Source organism: Coturnix japonica, chromosome 7 (assembly GCF_001577835.2).
Source record: "Coturnix japonica isolate 7356 chromosome 7, Coturnix japonica 2.1, whole genome shotgun sequence".
NCBI lineage: Eukaryota > Metazoa > Chordata > Aves > Galliformes > Phasianidae > Coturnix > Coturnix japonica.
Window position 1 is genome coordinate 30083023 of NC_029522.1, and position 17656 is coordinate 30100678.

Sequence of the window (17656 nt, forward strand, 5' to 3'; positions counted from 1 at the left end):
AAGATCTGCAGATGAAAGGCTCCACAGAAGTGCAAAGTATTATTTTTATTGTAGGTTTCACAGGCAGAAGTGGGTGCGTGCTTGACCTGATAACGTTAAAAGCCTGGTGGGTTTGCCAAGCTTTAATATGATCTGTTAAGGCAGAATTAGTGGGGTGTCCGGGTCTGAAGAGCCACGGCTCTGACGACAAAGGATTCGTGCTCCCTCGCTGCTGCAGGCACAGCTCTTGTGCAATTACTGCTGGGGTTTGTGGAAGGAGAAGGAATTTTTCACTGCCTTTTTTTTTTGCTCCTTATTTTTACTCATCCGTAGCATCCTTCTACGCGCTCACACCGAGTGGGTGTTCGTTCCCATTTGATATAAGCAAAGGGTTTTTATTTTTAAAACAAGGCAATAATCCTTTTCTTTTTTTTTTTTTCTTCCCAAGCCTTGCACAACGTTTGCCAAATTTGGAAATATTCCCTCTTTCTCATCAATCCATCTTACATTTGTGTGTAATTGTTAGAACTCGTGTCATAGAATCACCAAGGTTGGAAAAGACCTAAAAGATCATCCAGTCCACCACGTGTTAGCAAACATTTGCATTGTTTCATCTAATTATTTCTACAGCTGATCTTTAAAAGTAAAAGATGAAATTAAGAAAATTAGCAGAGGTGAGAGATCAGCTCTCAGCACACACACATTTATATGTATACAGGCACGCTCATGTATGTGGCTGTATGTGTGTGTGTGCGTGTGCTCCGGTGATGTCTGTGTGGGATATAAATAAAAGCTTACGATTCGTACTCACTTCACTGGCATGAAATCACAGATCCACCCCCAAAGGCGTTGCAGTAATTGCTGGAGCAAGAGCAGAAAAATGGAAATAATCTTTCAAGGGTATCGTTTTCTGAAAGCAAGAAGCTACAGCATAGCTTGCTGTTGGTATGTGTGTAATGGAAGTGTTCGGAAGGTGGGCAGCTCCTCTGTTTTGGGACTGAAATCTTGCCTGCTCCTTGTGCAGTACTGGGAGATGTGATCCCGTTATAATGATCCGTGGTACTTTTAAGGGATCACACATGTTTAAAAGCACATATTTGACGCCAACATTTTAAATTGTAAAGTAAAGCAGAAGCATTTTGTGTGGTGTGTTCTGCAGAAGGAGCTCTCAGGAGAAGAAGGAAAAACAAAACATTGCTTGCACATAATCCGCTGCATGGATCGTGTTCTTGTAAGGGAGTTTAAAAACCGTGATCCGATTAAAAATGCTGGATAGAGCTGAATTTATCTGTATTGGCGTGTTTAATTACAACCTCAATATATGTCGACATGATGCCCCAGAAAATAATGCAAGCTAAAATAAGTAAAGTGTGTCCAGGTGAGTTTGCAGTTGAGTGTTACTGCCGTGCTGTGTAGGTCACTGCATCGTGCTCATCTTCACACCGGGGTAAACTTGCTCTGTATTCTGCTCACAAAGCTTATACTGTTTATTTTTCTGTTTTCTGGTATCTACCAGGTGCTGCTCGGTCCAAACTCATGATGGAGTCCCTTCTGCCATGGAGTTGACCACAATGCCCCCCAACACTGGGTGCTGGGCGCCGTGCAGATGTGCCCCAAGGACGCCTCCTGCAGCACCAGGTGTGTTCCACCTCTTGCTTTGTGCAGCACCCAACCTGGTCTAACAACCAACCTCCTATGGGCAGCTGTATTGTTGCTGTTTTTTATGTGACAAATGCTGTTGATGAATGTTTTCTACTTAGTTAATTAGCAGAACAGGGACTCCAACTGGCCCTCTGTTGGTCTCAGAGTGGTTTAGCGACTGTAGGTTTCACTGGTTGCTATCAGTTTGTATTTACTTTCTGTGTCATCTTCTGCTTAAATGACACACTGCAGGACTCCTCATGCTGAATAACGTCTTTCTGGTTGCTTCTCCCCTAAAGAAAATCAGTGTTCATGGCTGTCTCCCTCCTCGCTCTGCCCTTTAGCCGATGTCAATCCATTTTATGTTACATTTCTGTCTATTCCGCTTCCTTTCTTTCTGTAGACCTCAATCTCCGTGCAAAGACCTTAATCTCTGATGTGGAACTTTGTCAAACACTGTCTGGTAGTCTGGAGGCTGGCTGCCCAGCATGGGGAGGTGTGAGCCTGAAGGTGACAGTGTGGCTGAGTGAGGAGCAATGCATTTTTGCTGCTGCAGAGGTTTCGGGCTGTAGCCCCGTGCATGCCCACAGACACCACTTTGCATTATTGCCCTTTAATGCAAATTAATGCCCTTTAACCTACCCCCCAAAGCACTTTGCTTTGCCATGAGAGCGCAGTGTGTGAACAGAACTGCTCAGATAAAATTGGTTGTAGAGGAATCATAGAATGACCTGGGTTGCAAAGGCCCACAGTGCTCATCCAGCTCCAACCCCCTGCTGTGTGCAGGGTCACCAACCAGCAGCCCAGGCTGCCCAGAGCCACATCCAGCCTGGCCTTGAATGCCTGCAGGGATGGGGCATCCACAGCCTCCTTGGGCAACCTGTGAACAGTGTGTCACCACCCTCTGGGTGAGTAGTTTAGTTCACATTTTGCAGTGCTGCTGAAGACAGACTGTGTTATTTTCCTTGAAGTGTAAGGAAAAGTTAAATTGAGGGCAGGAAAAGTTGTGTTGTGGTTTTTTGTGTTTATTTTTTATATATCAGATTTAATTTGTTTAGGAAGTAAATGTTATCAAATACGTGCAAAGAAGCACTTGAAGTCTGCAGCGTACTGCTAGTTTTGCCCCTGCCAAACACTTGGAAAGTCTCTTAATCTTTGTGTGCATCAGCACTATAAGACAGGTAGTGCTTATCAGTTTGTGAGGGATTTTGCAGCCTTTGCATGCCAGACGCCTTGGAAGCACCAAGAACTTTGGTGCCTGTGGTTTCTCGCTAACAATTCCCCTTTTCTGTTCTTACGATTTTTTAAAAAATATTTCTTCCAAGCAATAAGTAAAACAATGCCACAAAAATGCAATAAACAAACCCATTAGTGAGCCTGCCCTCCATCCCAGCCTGCTTCCCTTCCCACGTTCCTGGCCAGACAAAGGGGAAAATGAGAAGTTGCTTTCCCAGCGCGGGACAGCACAACCAGAACCACCGCGAAGCAAGGCAGCGCGGTGCATTCTCATTACTCATCAGCTAATTGTTCTGTGCATTTCCAGCTCTCTGCTCCCACACCTACAGGAGCTTGCTGACTCCAGTGCCGCGTGCCGCTCTATGCAGCCAAAGCTCTTCTGATGGTCAGGGAATGGATTCAGCCCACCAAAATATGTTGCATGTTGCAAGTGGAATTTGCCCTCTGGCCTTCTGCTCCCCCTCTCCTGTGACCAACAAGTGCTGTTTTCTCCTCTCTTCCCCTTGCTGGTGAAAGCTGCCTTTAGCTCGCTGCGGGTTCTTGGTTTGGAGCCAGTGACGAGTTTCCTTCACGCCTCCGTCTGCTGTGCAGCCAGAGGAAAAGCAATGTGTGCCATTTTCCTCTGCAGTGGGCAAAGCCGCTGCTTCCCAAGCACCCTCCCTGCCCCACCAGGGGGGGGGGGGGGGGGGGGGGGGAGGGGGCACCGAACAAGCCTCATTTTGTCTCATTTCTTAGTATCTGTGGTGACACAAAGTGAAGTAGTGATAATGGAAATTGAGTCTTGGGCATCAAAATATAAACCAATTGATAGTGAAAATCAGGAACAGGAGGGCAGGCTAGGATGAGAGTGATGGAATGAGAGGTGTTGACTGTAAGTTGCGCTAGAAGAGGTTCAGGTGGGATACTAGGAACCATTCCTTCTCCAAGGAGCAGTCAGGCAGTGGCACAGCAGCACAGGGAGTGAGGGGCCACCAGCTCTCGGGGTGTCCCAGAGCCGTGGAGATGTGGCACTGTGGGCAGTGGGCATGGAGGGAGAGGGAGGAGGGTTGGACTTTTCCAACCTTAGAGATTCTGTGATTCTACGACTATAAATACAGCAAAGCACAGGAGGTGACTGCACTTGTGTGGTGTTGCTGTGTTAGTCTGTGTAGGAAGCTGTGTCTTGAGCTGAGGGTTTGCTGTGTTCGGGGAGCCTCTGGCCCAATGGCAGTGCTGATATTCCCCATAAAGGCTCTCCCTTCTGTCCTCCCAGGAGCGGCATCCCCCGCTCTGCATCCTTCACTGACACTGGGGGACTCACTATTGGAATGGTGGTTTTGTAGTCGAGGGTGCTGCGAGGAGTTCACACCATTCTTCTGTAAAGTCAGGCTGCTGTGGTCTGAAAAACTTTGTGTATGTGTTGGTAAGAAAAATCTCTGAAAGAATCCTCTCCTTGTGAGAAAGAAATTCTTTTCATGTGGTGCTGCTTTATCAGTGCCATGCAGGCATCTAAAGCAGAGGCTCAGGAGGAAGAGCGGATACAATTAGAAATGGGATCCAGAAAGCGGGTGCTGGGAGAGGAGAGCTGTATGCTCCCAGCACTGGGGCAGGGCTGGCTGCAAGCTGGGCTCTGCTCACAGGGTGCAGGTGGAATGGGAACATCTTTGTTTTTTATCCACACTCTTCTGGAGTTACATAGCCAAAGTGTAACATTTGGTTTCAAAGCCGGATGGAAAACGCAGTCTTTCATCAGGACAGCTCTTTTGTATTTCGTTATTAACCAGTTATCAGTCTTTTGTTGATGATTTTTTTCCTGCTTTATTAATGTAGCTGAGCTAGCCCTGATTTCTGCATTACCTTCAGCAGAATGATGTTTTTTCTCACTGTAAGACTAATTCTCGGTACGTTTTTAGCTGTGATTTTGGAGTTGCGTCATTACTAATAATGAGAAGGTGAGCAATAGCTTCATTAATATAGTGCAGAAGAAATGAATAAGATTTCCTTTTGCTTGTCTTTGAAACTGTGTCACCACTGCTCATCCAGCATGCTGCTGCTCCTTGAAATACACTTGCAGGATCCATTCTTTCATAGCCAGCTTGTTTTCTGTCTAACATATCCACATCCACCCACAGAGGCCAGTAATAAAGAACTGAAAATTAGCTGGATTTTGGCAAACTTTAAATCTGTTCCTGCGCAAAAAAAAATCATTTTTAACTACTTGTGGGAACAGGGCATTAAAATGAAAGGTAAGAAAGCAGCAACAGGTGAAAAATTAAAGTATAAATTTCCATGTTGCAATTTCACGTGCAAATATTGCTCAGTTCATATTTAATTCCAATAGAACTAAGCCTGCTTCTTCCTTCTCTTTATATTGTTTTATTGGAGAAGATGCTGGCCTGTATTAGCCACTTATTAGATAAATACAGGAAAACTGCTTGTCATTTATGGGTTTATCTGTTATCAGCGCGAACATCGGATGGAGCAGCCTGATTTCAAAGTGACAGCTGGTGGGACCTCTTCTTGATACATGCTAATCCAGTTTTTATTATGGAAAAATTGCCTGTGCTTCCAGACGGTGAAAGGCAGTTACAAGACTTAGCTGCCGAGGGTGGAACCTTATGATCTCTACTCTAACAGCCTAAAAATGAACTATTATCTGCCAGCGTAATAGCATCCTGATAAAATACAGACTGTGGGTAATGGATGGCACGAGCACGTCAGCACGTACAGTTACTCTTAGGGTCTCTTTCGTGCAGTAAATAAAGAATAGCCGGTTCTGCAGCAGCTCCAATTCGTGTGATGGATGATTGGGTGGGATTGGTGCACACACTGTGCTGCCTCTGGAGGGGTTGTGGTGCTGGGAAGGTGTCCCTGGGCTCTGGGGACCCCTGGGGCTCTTTGGTGGGAGGCAACACTTCAGATCAGAAATGGTGGTGACTGGGAGCTGCCACAATGCGGGGCTGCTGCTCCTTTCCGAAACCCCAACCCAGTCAATGTGGCACTGCCTGTGGGGTGGGGAGGAGCGGCTCGCTGGGGGCTGAACCGCCAGGTGGAGAAATGGGCTGTTTGTTGCATTCTTCCCACATTATCGGCCTCTCTCTAAAAATATTAATACAGCTGCTATATAACAGAGCGTCGTTTAATCAGGAGTATAATAGATGCTCTGAACTTTGAAGAAAGGCCAGCGAGGAGCTCCAGTCTCAAAATAGTGAGGTAGCAGCAGGAGATGGGGTTAAATATGGCTTTGAGACGTGGTGAGCAGTTGCTTTTGGTGAGGCTGTCTTACGTATTTCAAAGAGAAATCAAGTGCTCAGGCACAGAAGCAGCGTTAGATGCTCAAGAAGTAGCTAATTAAGCTCCCAAAGATGCACGGTCCCCGTTCCATATGGTCTGTGCATGAACCACACGCAGGGACCGGAGCTGGTTGTGTGCTGGGTTAGAGAGACTTTATGAGAACAGAACGGCCCCTGCAAAGCGCATTGGCTGCTCTGCCATCCTGGTGCAGCCGACAGCCTGGCCAGAAACATTTTTGGGAAGAGCGTGCCATCGCTCCTGTGAAATGCAGTTCTGGGCTGCGTTGGGGGTTGATTTTGTTGGGAAGCTGGCTATGAATTCATTTCAGTGGCACTTATTAATAATCCCCATCCCTTTTGCTATGGTGGGTGCGCGCCGCTCCCATCAGAGAGGTTTTGTCCTGGGCTCCAGGGTGGAAATACGTTTTGTTTTCTGAGGATGTTTCCCATACGCAGGGATTGTGCATGCTATTTTCTTTACTCCATGTACTACATCTATCTGCGCATATGTGATATTACAATGAAAGGAACAAATTCTGAGCCTTAAGAGAGCCCATTGGGGTGCTGGGTCCCATGGATGTGAGGGGGCTCAGCACAGCGCTGTGTCCATGGTTCTGAATTCCCCAGGTTCTGAGGATTTAATGCGTTTGAATGCAGTTTTCTGTGATTTAAATGCAGAATTATTTCAGTTCCCAAACTGGGAGGAAAATAGCCGACACTCTTTTTGCTGCTGCTCCCCCTCTTCTTCCCCCCCCCCCCCCCCCCCAACCCGCCTTTTAAAGGAAAGAGCTTTATCTTAATTAAAGTTTAATTAAGGATCACGTTTGGCAGTACTTTTCACACCGATCTCCACCAGCAGATTTTCTAAGGCTTAACTTTATCGTGCAGAAAATCCTCTTTTATTACTCCCAACCTGTTGTAAAAGCTGTTGGCATGGCGCGGTGGCTGCCTCATTCGGTGGCCTTGTTTGCCGCTGGAAAATTCCCAAGTCTCCAGAGATAGCACCACTGTGGTTCAATTTAATATCTGTCCCATCACTACAAGACTCCGGCTCATTATTAATGATACTATTCATTAATTTCTTGTTGGGCTGATGTTGTTATTTATTAAAATATTAAAGAAAGCTCCTGAGACACATACATAATGAGGGACACCTCCATTTGGTGAGCTGCACCAGCGGAGGGAATGAATGCAGCACAGATTTAGCCGTGCCGTATCCCTCCCTCATTAGTCCTGCCGCATCTCTGAGTGACACCGTAAATTCATTTCACACACTGTCCAATCGGAGCCTAATACAAATGTGGGGCTCTTTTTTTTTTTTTAATGAGCCATTCCTATGCAAAATGAATTGACTACTGTCCGACTCATCTAATCGGCGCGTATTTGGGGGAAGGACTAAATGGCCTACATTTATATAGGAAATAAATAAAAGTCGGCTTATTTTTTCCCTTTCCAGTCTCGCGTTTGGAGAATTTCAACATCATAAATTCTGCATTTTAAGAACCTGCCGCCTCAGTTAACTGAATCCCAGCATGACATTTAGACGGGCGATGGTTGTGTTGAAAAGAAAAAAGCCTCGACAAGCAGTTTGTGCCCAGTGCCGGCCATTTGATGTGTCTTTCCTCCCATCCCAGGTGTAGCACACGGAAGGCCCCGCAGCACTTGATGTATTGCTCACTCTTTTAATCAGGGAGGTTTCTGACCGCGCTGCTTTGAGTGCGAGGCTGCACGGAGGGAACCGCGCAGCAAAACGCATCAGGCAAACTTGGAATTAGTTGAGCCATGACGTCACGTGCTTGTTCTGATTGCTGGGAGAGGGGCTGGTATTAAGGGTCTTTTTTCAGGCCAAATGAAGATCTGCATGACAATCGAGGTAGCATCTGAAGGTAAAGTTTTAATTTGTTCTATATGGTTGTTATTTCCACCCTGTGCAAATAATTACCGCAGTGAAGAAATACCTCAGTTTTAAGAGGATTAACAGGGTGTAATTGCAGCCTGGTCTGCTCCCTCCTTTAATAACTATGCTCTCCATCCATGCTCAGGGCAGCAGCTTTGTGTGCTGCTCGAGGGCTCTGTGCCAGGACCCCCCAGCCAGGTGCTGATCGGGATGGTGTGTCACAGTGTCACACGTGGGCATGGGCTGCAGCGCTGCGCCCTGCTTTTTGTGGCATGAGGGGTTGTGGTGATGCAGGATGGGGTGCTGAAAGCAGGGGCTGCACGGCAGTGAACGTTGCTGTAGAAAGTAAACTGCAGAGCACTCCTCTTCCTTTCCTACTTGTCAAGAAATATGAGGTTCCTGATGTGACCAATATATTGCTTTAGTGATATCTCTGCAAATTTAGAAACTCAGCTTGTTTAAACAAAGTCCTTTATTATATGTTCCTTGCTAATAGTCTGGCTTGCCCGCATGAACTTACTCCTTAACTTGGTTTCTTTCCTCAAGGCTGACCTCTGTGGGGTGTGTTTACTCATTCCCATCATACCTACAGCGATGTGGTGGTCCCATGCTGTGCACTCCTGTTCCCCGTGGCCCTCAGTGGGGTCTGATGGTCCACACTGTGCTCTCCCATGCAGCTCTCCAAGGCAGAGCTGTACCCAGCAGCCAGGCTGCACATTCCTTGCTGTGGGAGCAGGGTTGGCTCAAGCAGTGCAGGTGAGCATTTCTTAGATTAGATACCAGTGTGATGATGTGTCAGCCTGGGGTAGAAAGCTCAGCAACCTTGTGATTTTCCCCACAACTTCCCCACGTTAAACATGAAGTATTTTACTAGGCAGGTCTGAATTTGCATCTTCAGTAAGTGATGTGAGAGGAGGTTTCCTTAAGGCAATCCGTGAGTACTCTCAGAGGTCACGGTTAGGCTTTGAGGTGCACCTGACCCACCTGTGGCAGGGTTTCCCTTTTGCCTTTGAAAGCTTGATTGAGTAGGGTGGTATTATTTGACAACTTGCTTAATACCCTGTTCACACCTTCACTACCTCTCTCATGTGCATGCAGACACAGTGTGTGACTTGAGGTCACCCAGTGAGATAGTAAAGGACCAGAAGAACCTGTGGGTGAAATTCTAATTCTGCCTGCAATGAGAAAAAGTCTGTTCTGAACCTAAAAAGGAAGGCATGGTGCTCAGATTGATGGAAAGTATTCCGGTGCTCCTGTCAGAACTGTAACCCATGCTCTTTGTGCTTGAAGTCAAAGCTCAAGATTATTAATGATAATTAAAAAAGATTGGGAAGTCTGAAAGCAAAGGAGAGAGCAGATTTAATAAAACTCCTGGAAGGAAACAGATTCAGAATGCTGTGTCCCTAAGATCTGAGAACACTGGGAGGAAAAGGAGCCTCTCCTTGCAGTCTCAGAGAATTGCTGGACCAGCTGAGTGTTCAGGCACATTTCTGTGTGTATGTTAAAGAGGTTTGGACTCTGCTCATCAAAAATAGCGATGTTTTTTGGATGAAACATTGAAGGTGAATGGCACAATCAGAGTTCTTGCGTTAAGGGAGGCTGTGGATGCCCCATCCCTGCAGGCATTCAAGGCCAGGCTGGATGTGGCTCTGGGCAGCCTGGGCTGCTGGTTGGTGACCCTGCACACAGCAGGAGGTTGGAGCTGGATGAGCACTGTGGGCCTTTGCAAACCAGTCCATGCTGTGATTCTATGATCATTTCGTCACCAGTCCCCCTGTGCTGCTGAGCAGTGCTGGCTTGTTCAGGCACTGAGCTGCTGTATTGCCAAGTCAGTTGTTAAAAACTGTTACAGGATGACACCCCAAAATTTGCTGACTGTTAACAGAAAAATCTTTGCACAGTTTTGTTTCGATGGCGCATTTTATTGCTTAATTGTACCTTTCCAAGCTACTATAGGTTGCTACAAGTTTTTCTTGCAAAGCTGTGCTCCAGAACATAGTTGCAGTTTTCCATACTTGCATACTATCCATGTAACACTCCAAGGCTCTCATTTAAAAGCCAGGAAGGCTGGAACTGTTGAGCACCAGCAACTGCCCAGCTCACCTCTGAGCTGTCTGCATGGAGAGCACCAGCATTGCACCTGGCTGCTGTGGCTGCAGTGAGTCAGTACTGACTGCTTTCAGAGAGATGAAGGCATCGAGCATGGCACTGTAATTAACAGCCCCATCCATCTGATTGGAAAATAGACCATTTTCCATGAGAAACCACCCTAACAGTGCAACGGTTCTGATTCCAAAGACTGTGATTTTCTTTAAATTCTTTCCATCACCTGTTGTGAGCTTTAGTCAGCCTGTGTGCCATAAGCTCTTACAGCAGATACACTGCCAAGGCTGGCTGCTGCTTGGAGCCCGTGGGCAGCACCGGCTGCTGGGGGTCTGTGGGGCTCTGCAGGAGGGTTAATAACGCCCAGGGAGTTGGGAAAAAAGGAAGAACTGTGTCTCTTGCAACTTGCAAGGCTGGGAAATGCTTCCTCGTGTAATTTTCTTGAAGTTAAAGTCGAGGTTATTAGGGTTCACTTAGCAGATAAAGTTTGCCACAATTTTCCTGGTCTCCGCGATAAGATGACAAGATATCTAATTTATAAAAGCAGAGCAGTGCGCTGAGGGCTCTGAACCATGCTTGAGGGATGCACCGAGCTACTGCCAGCTCTTCTCTTTCCCGTGTATTTTTATTTACGAGGAAATTTGAAAGCAACGTGCTTGAACTTCACTCGGTAACCCTCAGAGCTGCTTTCAATTTGTTTCTTTGTAAAACAATCCATGGTGGCTGCACGGAGCTGAGGCAGTGGGGTGGGATGGGAAGCAGTGCTCACTGCAGGATCCCATGCCCCATTGCACTCCTGGCCCCATACCTACATGAAACCTCTGTTTATCCCCATCCATGGGGATAAACACTGTGACGCCTTCTACCATCTTATTTAACTTAGCTGTTTAATTTTATGTATTTTATATCATCTGGTTTCGTAATACCATAAAAGATACCTATAGGTATGTTACATATAAACGTGTATATGTTCACTGTTTTTGAATAATTTGAGGCTGAGGGATGCAAATTCAGCTGTAGTTTTAGCAAGAGGTGTGAATTCTGCTGCTTTCCCCCCCTACACACACACACAGGAAAGCCCTCCTGTTGCCCTACTGGGAAAGGTACAGGCACAGCTAGTCAAAACACGCCCTAAGGCATCTGTCTGCTGCTGGATCTTCTGGGTCTTTATGTAGGAAATGAGGGAAGGCCTTGGCATCAGCAATTTGTTACCCACACGAGTAATTTAGGTCATGCTCAAGTCACAGAGTCATAGAATGACATGGGTTGGATGGGACCTCAGAGGTGATGGAATGGCATCTTCTGAGTACACTACATAGGTGGACCTTCTTGATGCTCTCTGCCTGCTGTGGGTTCTGCAGACTCCAGTCAGTCCTGTAGCACTTCTCAGGAAGCTTTAAAATCTTTAAACACTGTTTGTGAAAGCTGAACTTTAGAAGAGTTGTCCTATAATAGATTGTCCCATTAATGGTCTTGCCAATGGTGTATGCATAGATAAAATCACCCTCCTTTTTCTACTTTGATAGTCAGTTTCCTGTTGCTTTCATGTTATTACAAGAAGTAGAGAGAGGTTGAAGTTATTTCTATCTTCTTTTGGTTTTATGAGTGGGAGAGAAGAATTACAAGCTACCTTCCTTGTCAGTGATGTTTGTTGTCTTAATGAGGGAAAAATAGCCATTAACTGGCCTTAAGCATGTACTTGAATTTCACTAAGTGTTTTCTTTGTGTAACTGAGGACAGGTTACAGATCAGAATTAGTAGCTACTGGATGTGACCAATTTATAAATGCTTCATTTGTAAGATTTTCTGATGCCACAATGTGTATCTTAAATTAAATAACTGATCATGGGAACTCATCAAGTGCTTGATTTTTAGGTCTCACTGTTTCACCCAAGGTAAAGGCGAGAAGACGTGTCTCAGAGATGCAGAAATACTCTCAGCTGTTCCAAATTGGTTAATACCTCTTCATGCACAGCCTAAAGTGGAGCGTGTCTTCAGGCAGCTCTTGCATATTGCACAGGTTGCGTAGTAGAAGAAAACACAAGGACAGTAGTATGTCTAAAGAAGGTGGAAATAAACAAGAGGCTCTCTTTGAACTCTAATATACCTCTGTGGCACATGAATGTGGCACTGCTTTTCAGGAGATAATAATTAACGACATTCAGTTGGCTTCCCTTATCTTAAATTAGGGTAAGCTTAAGGTCTAAGGACTCTTGTGCTGGGTGTCTGGAAATAATGGCTGTGGAGTTCAGGTTTCTTCAGCATTGTGGAGTATTTATTTTTCTGTTGAATTTCTACTTCTTGCTGTGCACTCAACCTCTTGTCTTTCACAGCTGAAAGAAAAAGTGAAGATACAAATCTGTGTTTCACCTAAAATTTTGTTAGATGGGTGTTTCGAACAGTGGATTTATATATATATATATATATATATGTGATGTAAATATATATATATATATATATATATATATATAAAATGTCCTTCTTCTAGGCATATTTTGCTTTCAAGGGCAGTTTTTAGCAAGGAAATGCATGTAAATAGTAAGTCTTCTGTCTAAAGTTGCTATTTATTCGTTCTGCAGTTGTGCTGGAATACAGAGGCTCATTCAGGACACCTCTGTTACATGGAGACTCTTCACGCTGTTGAACTCCAGCGCTGTACTAAATTTTATGTTAAACAAAAAGTGCTTAAAGCTTTGAAAACATTGCAAGAAGAGAAGCGCGGGGCTCTGCCTGCTTGCCAAAGTGCGAAAATCATTTTTATTCTCTCCTTTTCAAACTCCCATACATATGCTTTGTGACTGTAATTACGCTCCTTGGGGTGTGCAAGGCAAAAGGTGGTAGTCAGGTGAAAAACAACACTGGGAGATTGATGATGCTGTGTTTTGTTAATACAGTGCAAAAGATGCTAGAAGATTATGATGCTCACATTTGCCTGTTCTATTACTGTGGTCTAAATGTTGTTTCCTCAGTGGCTTCTGAGCTGATATTTCAGTTATCTCAACTGTCTTTATTAAAAAAATGATTAAAGCCCCCCAAGAAAAATGAAAACAGGAGAACAAAATAATCTCGCCCTCATTTTCTATGAAACCATTTTAAAGGCTCTCGGGACATTGTTTTTCATCTTCAGATTAGAGATGTGTGCTTCTTCAGATAATCTCTTCTGCATACAATATGGGCTAATGCTGCCTACCTGGGTGCAGAGGGGAGCCTGAAAATACGAAGGCAACTGATGAAATGAAGGTTCCCGTGTACTTTTAATTGGACAGACTGCAAGTTTCCCTAGGACAAAGTCAGATAAAGACATATAAGAATAGATCTGAAATGTAAGCAAGTGGTTCTGCTTCTGGTGTAAGCAAAGCCTTTTGATTAGCAGTCATGGATTATAAGAGGTTTAACAGCTTTTTGTTTTCCTGGGCAGGTGAAGCACTCACAGTTTCTGAGTGAGTCCCCAGTTGTTTCATGCTGCTGTGTGCATCCATGGTCATGATTCTCCTGGTGGAATTCCAGTGGTGTTTCATTTAACGATACTACTGAACTCCTCATTACTATTTTTTTTTAACTTCTTAGCTGTTACATGTGATTGTTCTGTATTATCTCCTACCTTTCTTCTGGGACAAAAGGGCCCAGCTTAACATGCAAGGAAAGCTCGTTTTTTATTCCTGCTTCTTATTTGCAGTGACGTGCAGTTGGTGTATGACCTGCCATAGATATTGCATGAGAAATGTGATTCCAACAGCATGTTTACCGCTCTTGCTATTCCCCTGCCCAGGGCGGTGGTGGATTCACCGACCCTGGGGGTGTTCAAGGAATGTTTGGATGTCATGCTGAGGGACTTGGTTTAGTGAGAACTGTTGGTGATGGTGGTTGGACTGGGTGATCCTGTGGGTCTTTTCCATCCTTGGTGACTCTGTGGTTTATGACATGCCTGCCCATGGAATTACGGCAGGAGCAGCTTATGAGTGTAAGCTACAAAATGGCAAAACCAGGACGCTCTCGTGTCCGAAAGCACAGAGTTTGTAAAGGGTAATTGTATAACGTGACTTCCAGCTTACATGGTAGTAATTTGGAGCTTCTTGTCATTACTGGGATGAGTTTGGCAGGTGAGGGTTTCCATGCACCTGGCTACAAATGTTACGTGTGTTTTGGCTGGGTCCCTTTGCGTTTGGGTTTTTAAGAAGACATTTTAAAATCAAAATTGTATAAATTAGATGATTTAAAAATACTCAGTGTCCTGCTGGTTCTCATTCCAAAGTGGCTGTCACCTTTTGGCCATTTTTTAGCAACAGGGCAATTCTTAGAACTCGGGGTCAGCCATCTTTGCGGTGTCCTCCAAATCTCCATGCTGAGGTGCTTTAGAAGTCCCAGCTTGGTGTTTGTTTGATTCCTGCTGTTGGAAGGCATCATTCTGCATCTCTGATGTCGGGCTGGCAGAGACCCTTTTGCATTTTCTCAGTAGCTTTGCACCCAAAACATCAATGCCCTCATTTTTACCTCGGTTTGACGAGGACCGCTGTCACATATTACAGATTAAAATCACATTCAAAGTCTTTGAGTTTTGAGCTTTACGGTAATCCAGGCAAAATCGCCATCGCTCATCTGATTCTGCACCCCCCTTTTTTCTAAAGCTTTTTGCCACCTGCGTGGAAGTCCCGCTATCTGATTTTTTATATGCTGCTGCCATTAGGCTGAAATGATTTTTCCTCAGTTTGCTCAAAGACAGATTTAAAGTCAGGTCCCAGAGGTAGCAGGAAAGTCGATCCCCTAAGCTACTCAGTCGTTGTTTGCTTTTTTACATGTAATATCCCATTTCTAAGCCAGAGTGTAATTTAAAATACAACACACACCACAAAAATACGTCCTTCAGAAATGTTGTAATTTGACATTTAATGGAAATTAACGGCTTTTATTGTCAAGTTTTCTTGCACTCCGGACCTGAAGAAAGGATAAGGGTATCTGGGATTGTTTAGAAATATTTCCCAGCCTTTTCTTTTGGCCGGAGTTCCCTGACTTTAAATCAGTACAGCTCTAGAATAATGCTGTTGAACTCATTTAAAATACATCCAAAAATATATAATGTTGAGTGCATTAATTCACCTAAAAATAAAATCTCTCTCTGACCTCGTAGTTGTGTTTTCATCCCCACTGAATACGCGCAGGTCTGCAGGGAAATACCCATTAAACCCTCACATTTATTGCAGAGCTGAGAGCAGCAAAGGGTTACTTCAGCCCCGGCATTGTAAGTACAAGCAACAGGACTCCATTGGCTTTAATTTGTCCATGTCTTTCATTTGATACTACCAGTATTAATAGCTTCGCAAGGAAATTCTGCAGTCATTAATCATAATAATTAATCAGATCCAATTATATTGCATATAAATGCGAACAAATTGCTGAAAAAATAATGATCTATCACCAACATGTCAGAAGGAAAAAGAGACTAAAATAGTAATTAGAAGCAGGGCTGTAGTTGTGTACAGGTACCCCGCGACTGATTTTAACAGTAGGATCATCTGATGATGTAATTAGTGGGAAGAAGGTCCGGCTGGTTCTGCGGCAGCCCCCCACATACTGGGGGTGGGGGAGCAAGAAGTCATCTTCCCTTCAGTGACCGTTTTTACATTCACCACCGATTCCCTGCTTTTGACAAAGAAGATGCAGGAAATGTGGCTGTGGTCATTTTACACCAAAGTTTGGCTCGGTGTATTTCCAAAATCCCTCAGAGCCCCTCTCAGGCTGGAGAGGAGCAGCAGCATTTCCCCCCTCCCACCGCCCACCCCCCCACCATGAAGGTGCCATTTAGTGAAGATTTGTGCAGCTCAGAGGAAACACTCAAGTGGGATTATCCTATAACAGGGACCCTGCTCCCCCAGGTCCACGCGTCCGCTCCTTTCCCTGCAAGGCAGACTTTCAGTATGGGCTTTTTGTGTGCCGTGGTTTGTTGTGCACGCTGCCGATGGGTGCACGTTCAGTGAGTATTAAAGCATCCCCTTTTAGAGAAAGCACCCCCAGATCTTCAAATCCTTCTGCAGCGGTGCAGTGGATTACACTTGAAACAGTTAAGGACTGATGAGCAGTTTTGTGATAGATTTTCTACTCGAAAATAAATGTGAAGTTCATCATAGTTTTCAATAGTAAGCACTGCACTTTGCTGCCTTTGATCTCAGCGTTGTGACTACTACAAAGAAATAAAACCTTATCTTACCTTTTCCAGCATCTACTGCGGAAGACCTCAATAATGCATAAGAACATCTGGAAGTGCGGTAATTTCAGCTATCAGAGATAAGAATTGACACAAAACAGGTAAACCCTACAAAGTCATCGTGTTGAAATGAGCTGATTAAGGTCTGCTAACATAAAACATCATGTAGAGTATTTCCATGCTTGCTACATCTTCCCATTTTATATATGAAAAAAGGAATGCCAATTATTTAATCCCTCTCGGTGTGTTTAATAGGTTGATTAGCTGGGAGCTATATTATATTTTTCCATAAAGAGACGGAATAGGCTGCAAATCTATTGCCGTACCCATCTATTTCGAGCTAACCGTGAGTTCATAGAAAATACATGGGCATAGTAAACAGGGTTTTGAAATGACAATTTTTTACTGGTTGCAAGTGCTAATTGCTAGTTTCTCAAGGGTATAGAATTAATCACCTGCTAGATTTACAGTCTCTAGGTTGAGACCTGAGGATGGAGGCAATAAGAAAAGCTCTTGAGGGACATATCATATGGTGAGTCTAAATATCAGTCTCTATGCATATGTAAATTGGCAACAAAGTTTTTTCAAAGCTCAAGTATGCTAATTTCAAACAGGCAAGACTAAAGCTAGCTTTTAGCAGCTGTTTAACGTCTGCCTGTGGGTGGTAGAGAGAGCTTAAAATACAAGCAAACAGTGGTGCATAAGTAATTAAGCAACATTTTGCCGGGCATAAATAATTCTGTTTATATTGCTCTTTGAAGAGTATAGAATACAAAATAACAGATCAAGTGCACCTTTGGTCGCCAGAGGTTAACTGCTCTTCCTCTTCACCTTTTCCTTGCTTTCTGATTCTTTTAGAGAAGAATTAAGTGGGGGTCGGTGCTGTTCCCTGTTACTTGTATATCGAAGGCAAGTTTAGGATGTGCCATTTTGGTGGCTCAGTAGCATCCCCAGATGATTCCTCATCCTAGGATAAACTTTTCTGGCGATACGGGGTGGGTCTGATGTGGACCTGTATCTGTATTTCGAGCACCGTGCTTTCCCCAGGTCAGACAAGGCTGGTAAAATTATGCTAGATTCACTCTTTTGTTAAACTTACAGAAATTGGTGAGTGGACTCGGCTGCGTTCAAGGCCACAGGGCTGCTGATGGGCCGTAGAACAAACTAATCAGGCTTCAGCAGTCTTCGTAATTTAAATTATCCACTGTGTTGAGACCATAGAGGAGTTGTTGTGATCACATTCTCCTGAAACCCCGAGCTCCCGATGCGGCCGAAAACAAAGTGCTCCCAGAATTTGGCTGGATGCTCTGGGTTAGCAGGATTGGCTAA

General features: G+C 44.6%; 1 long non-coding RNA gene across 1 annotated transcript in view; it reads left to right on the forward strand.

The window, feature by feature from the left end:
* The first annotated feature begins 1497 nt into the window (after positions 1 to 1497).
* Positions 1498 to 17656, forward strand: part of LOC116653699 — a 76522-nt gene continuing 60363 nt past the window's right edge. Inside the window, exons 1-2 of the long non-coding RNA XR_004308076.1 lie at positions 1498 to 1617; positions 16340 to 16428. This is a non-coding gene — a long non-coding RNA (uncharacterized LOC116653699). The remainder of the gene's footprint in view (positions 1618 to 16339; positions 16429 to 17656) is intronic.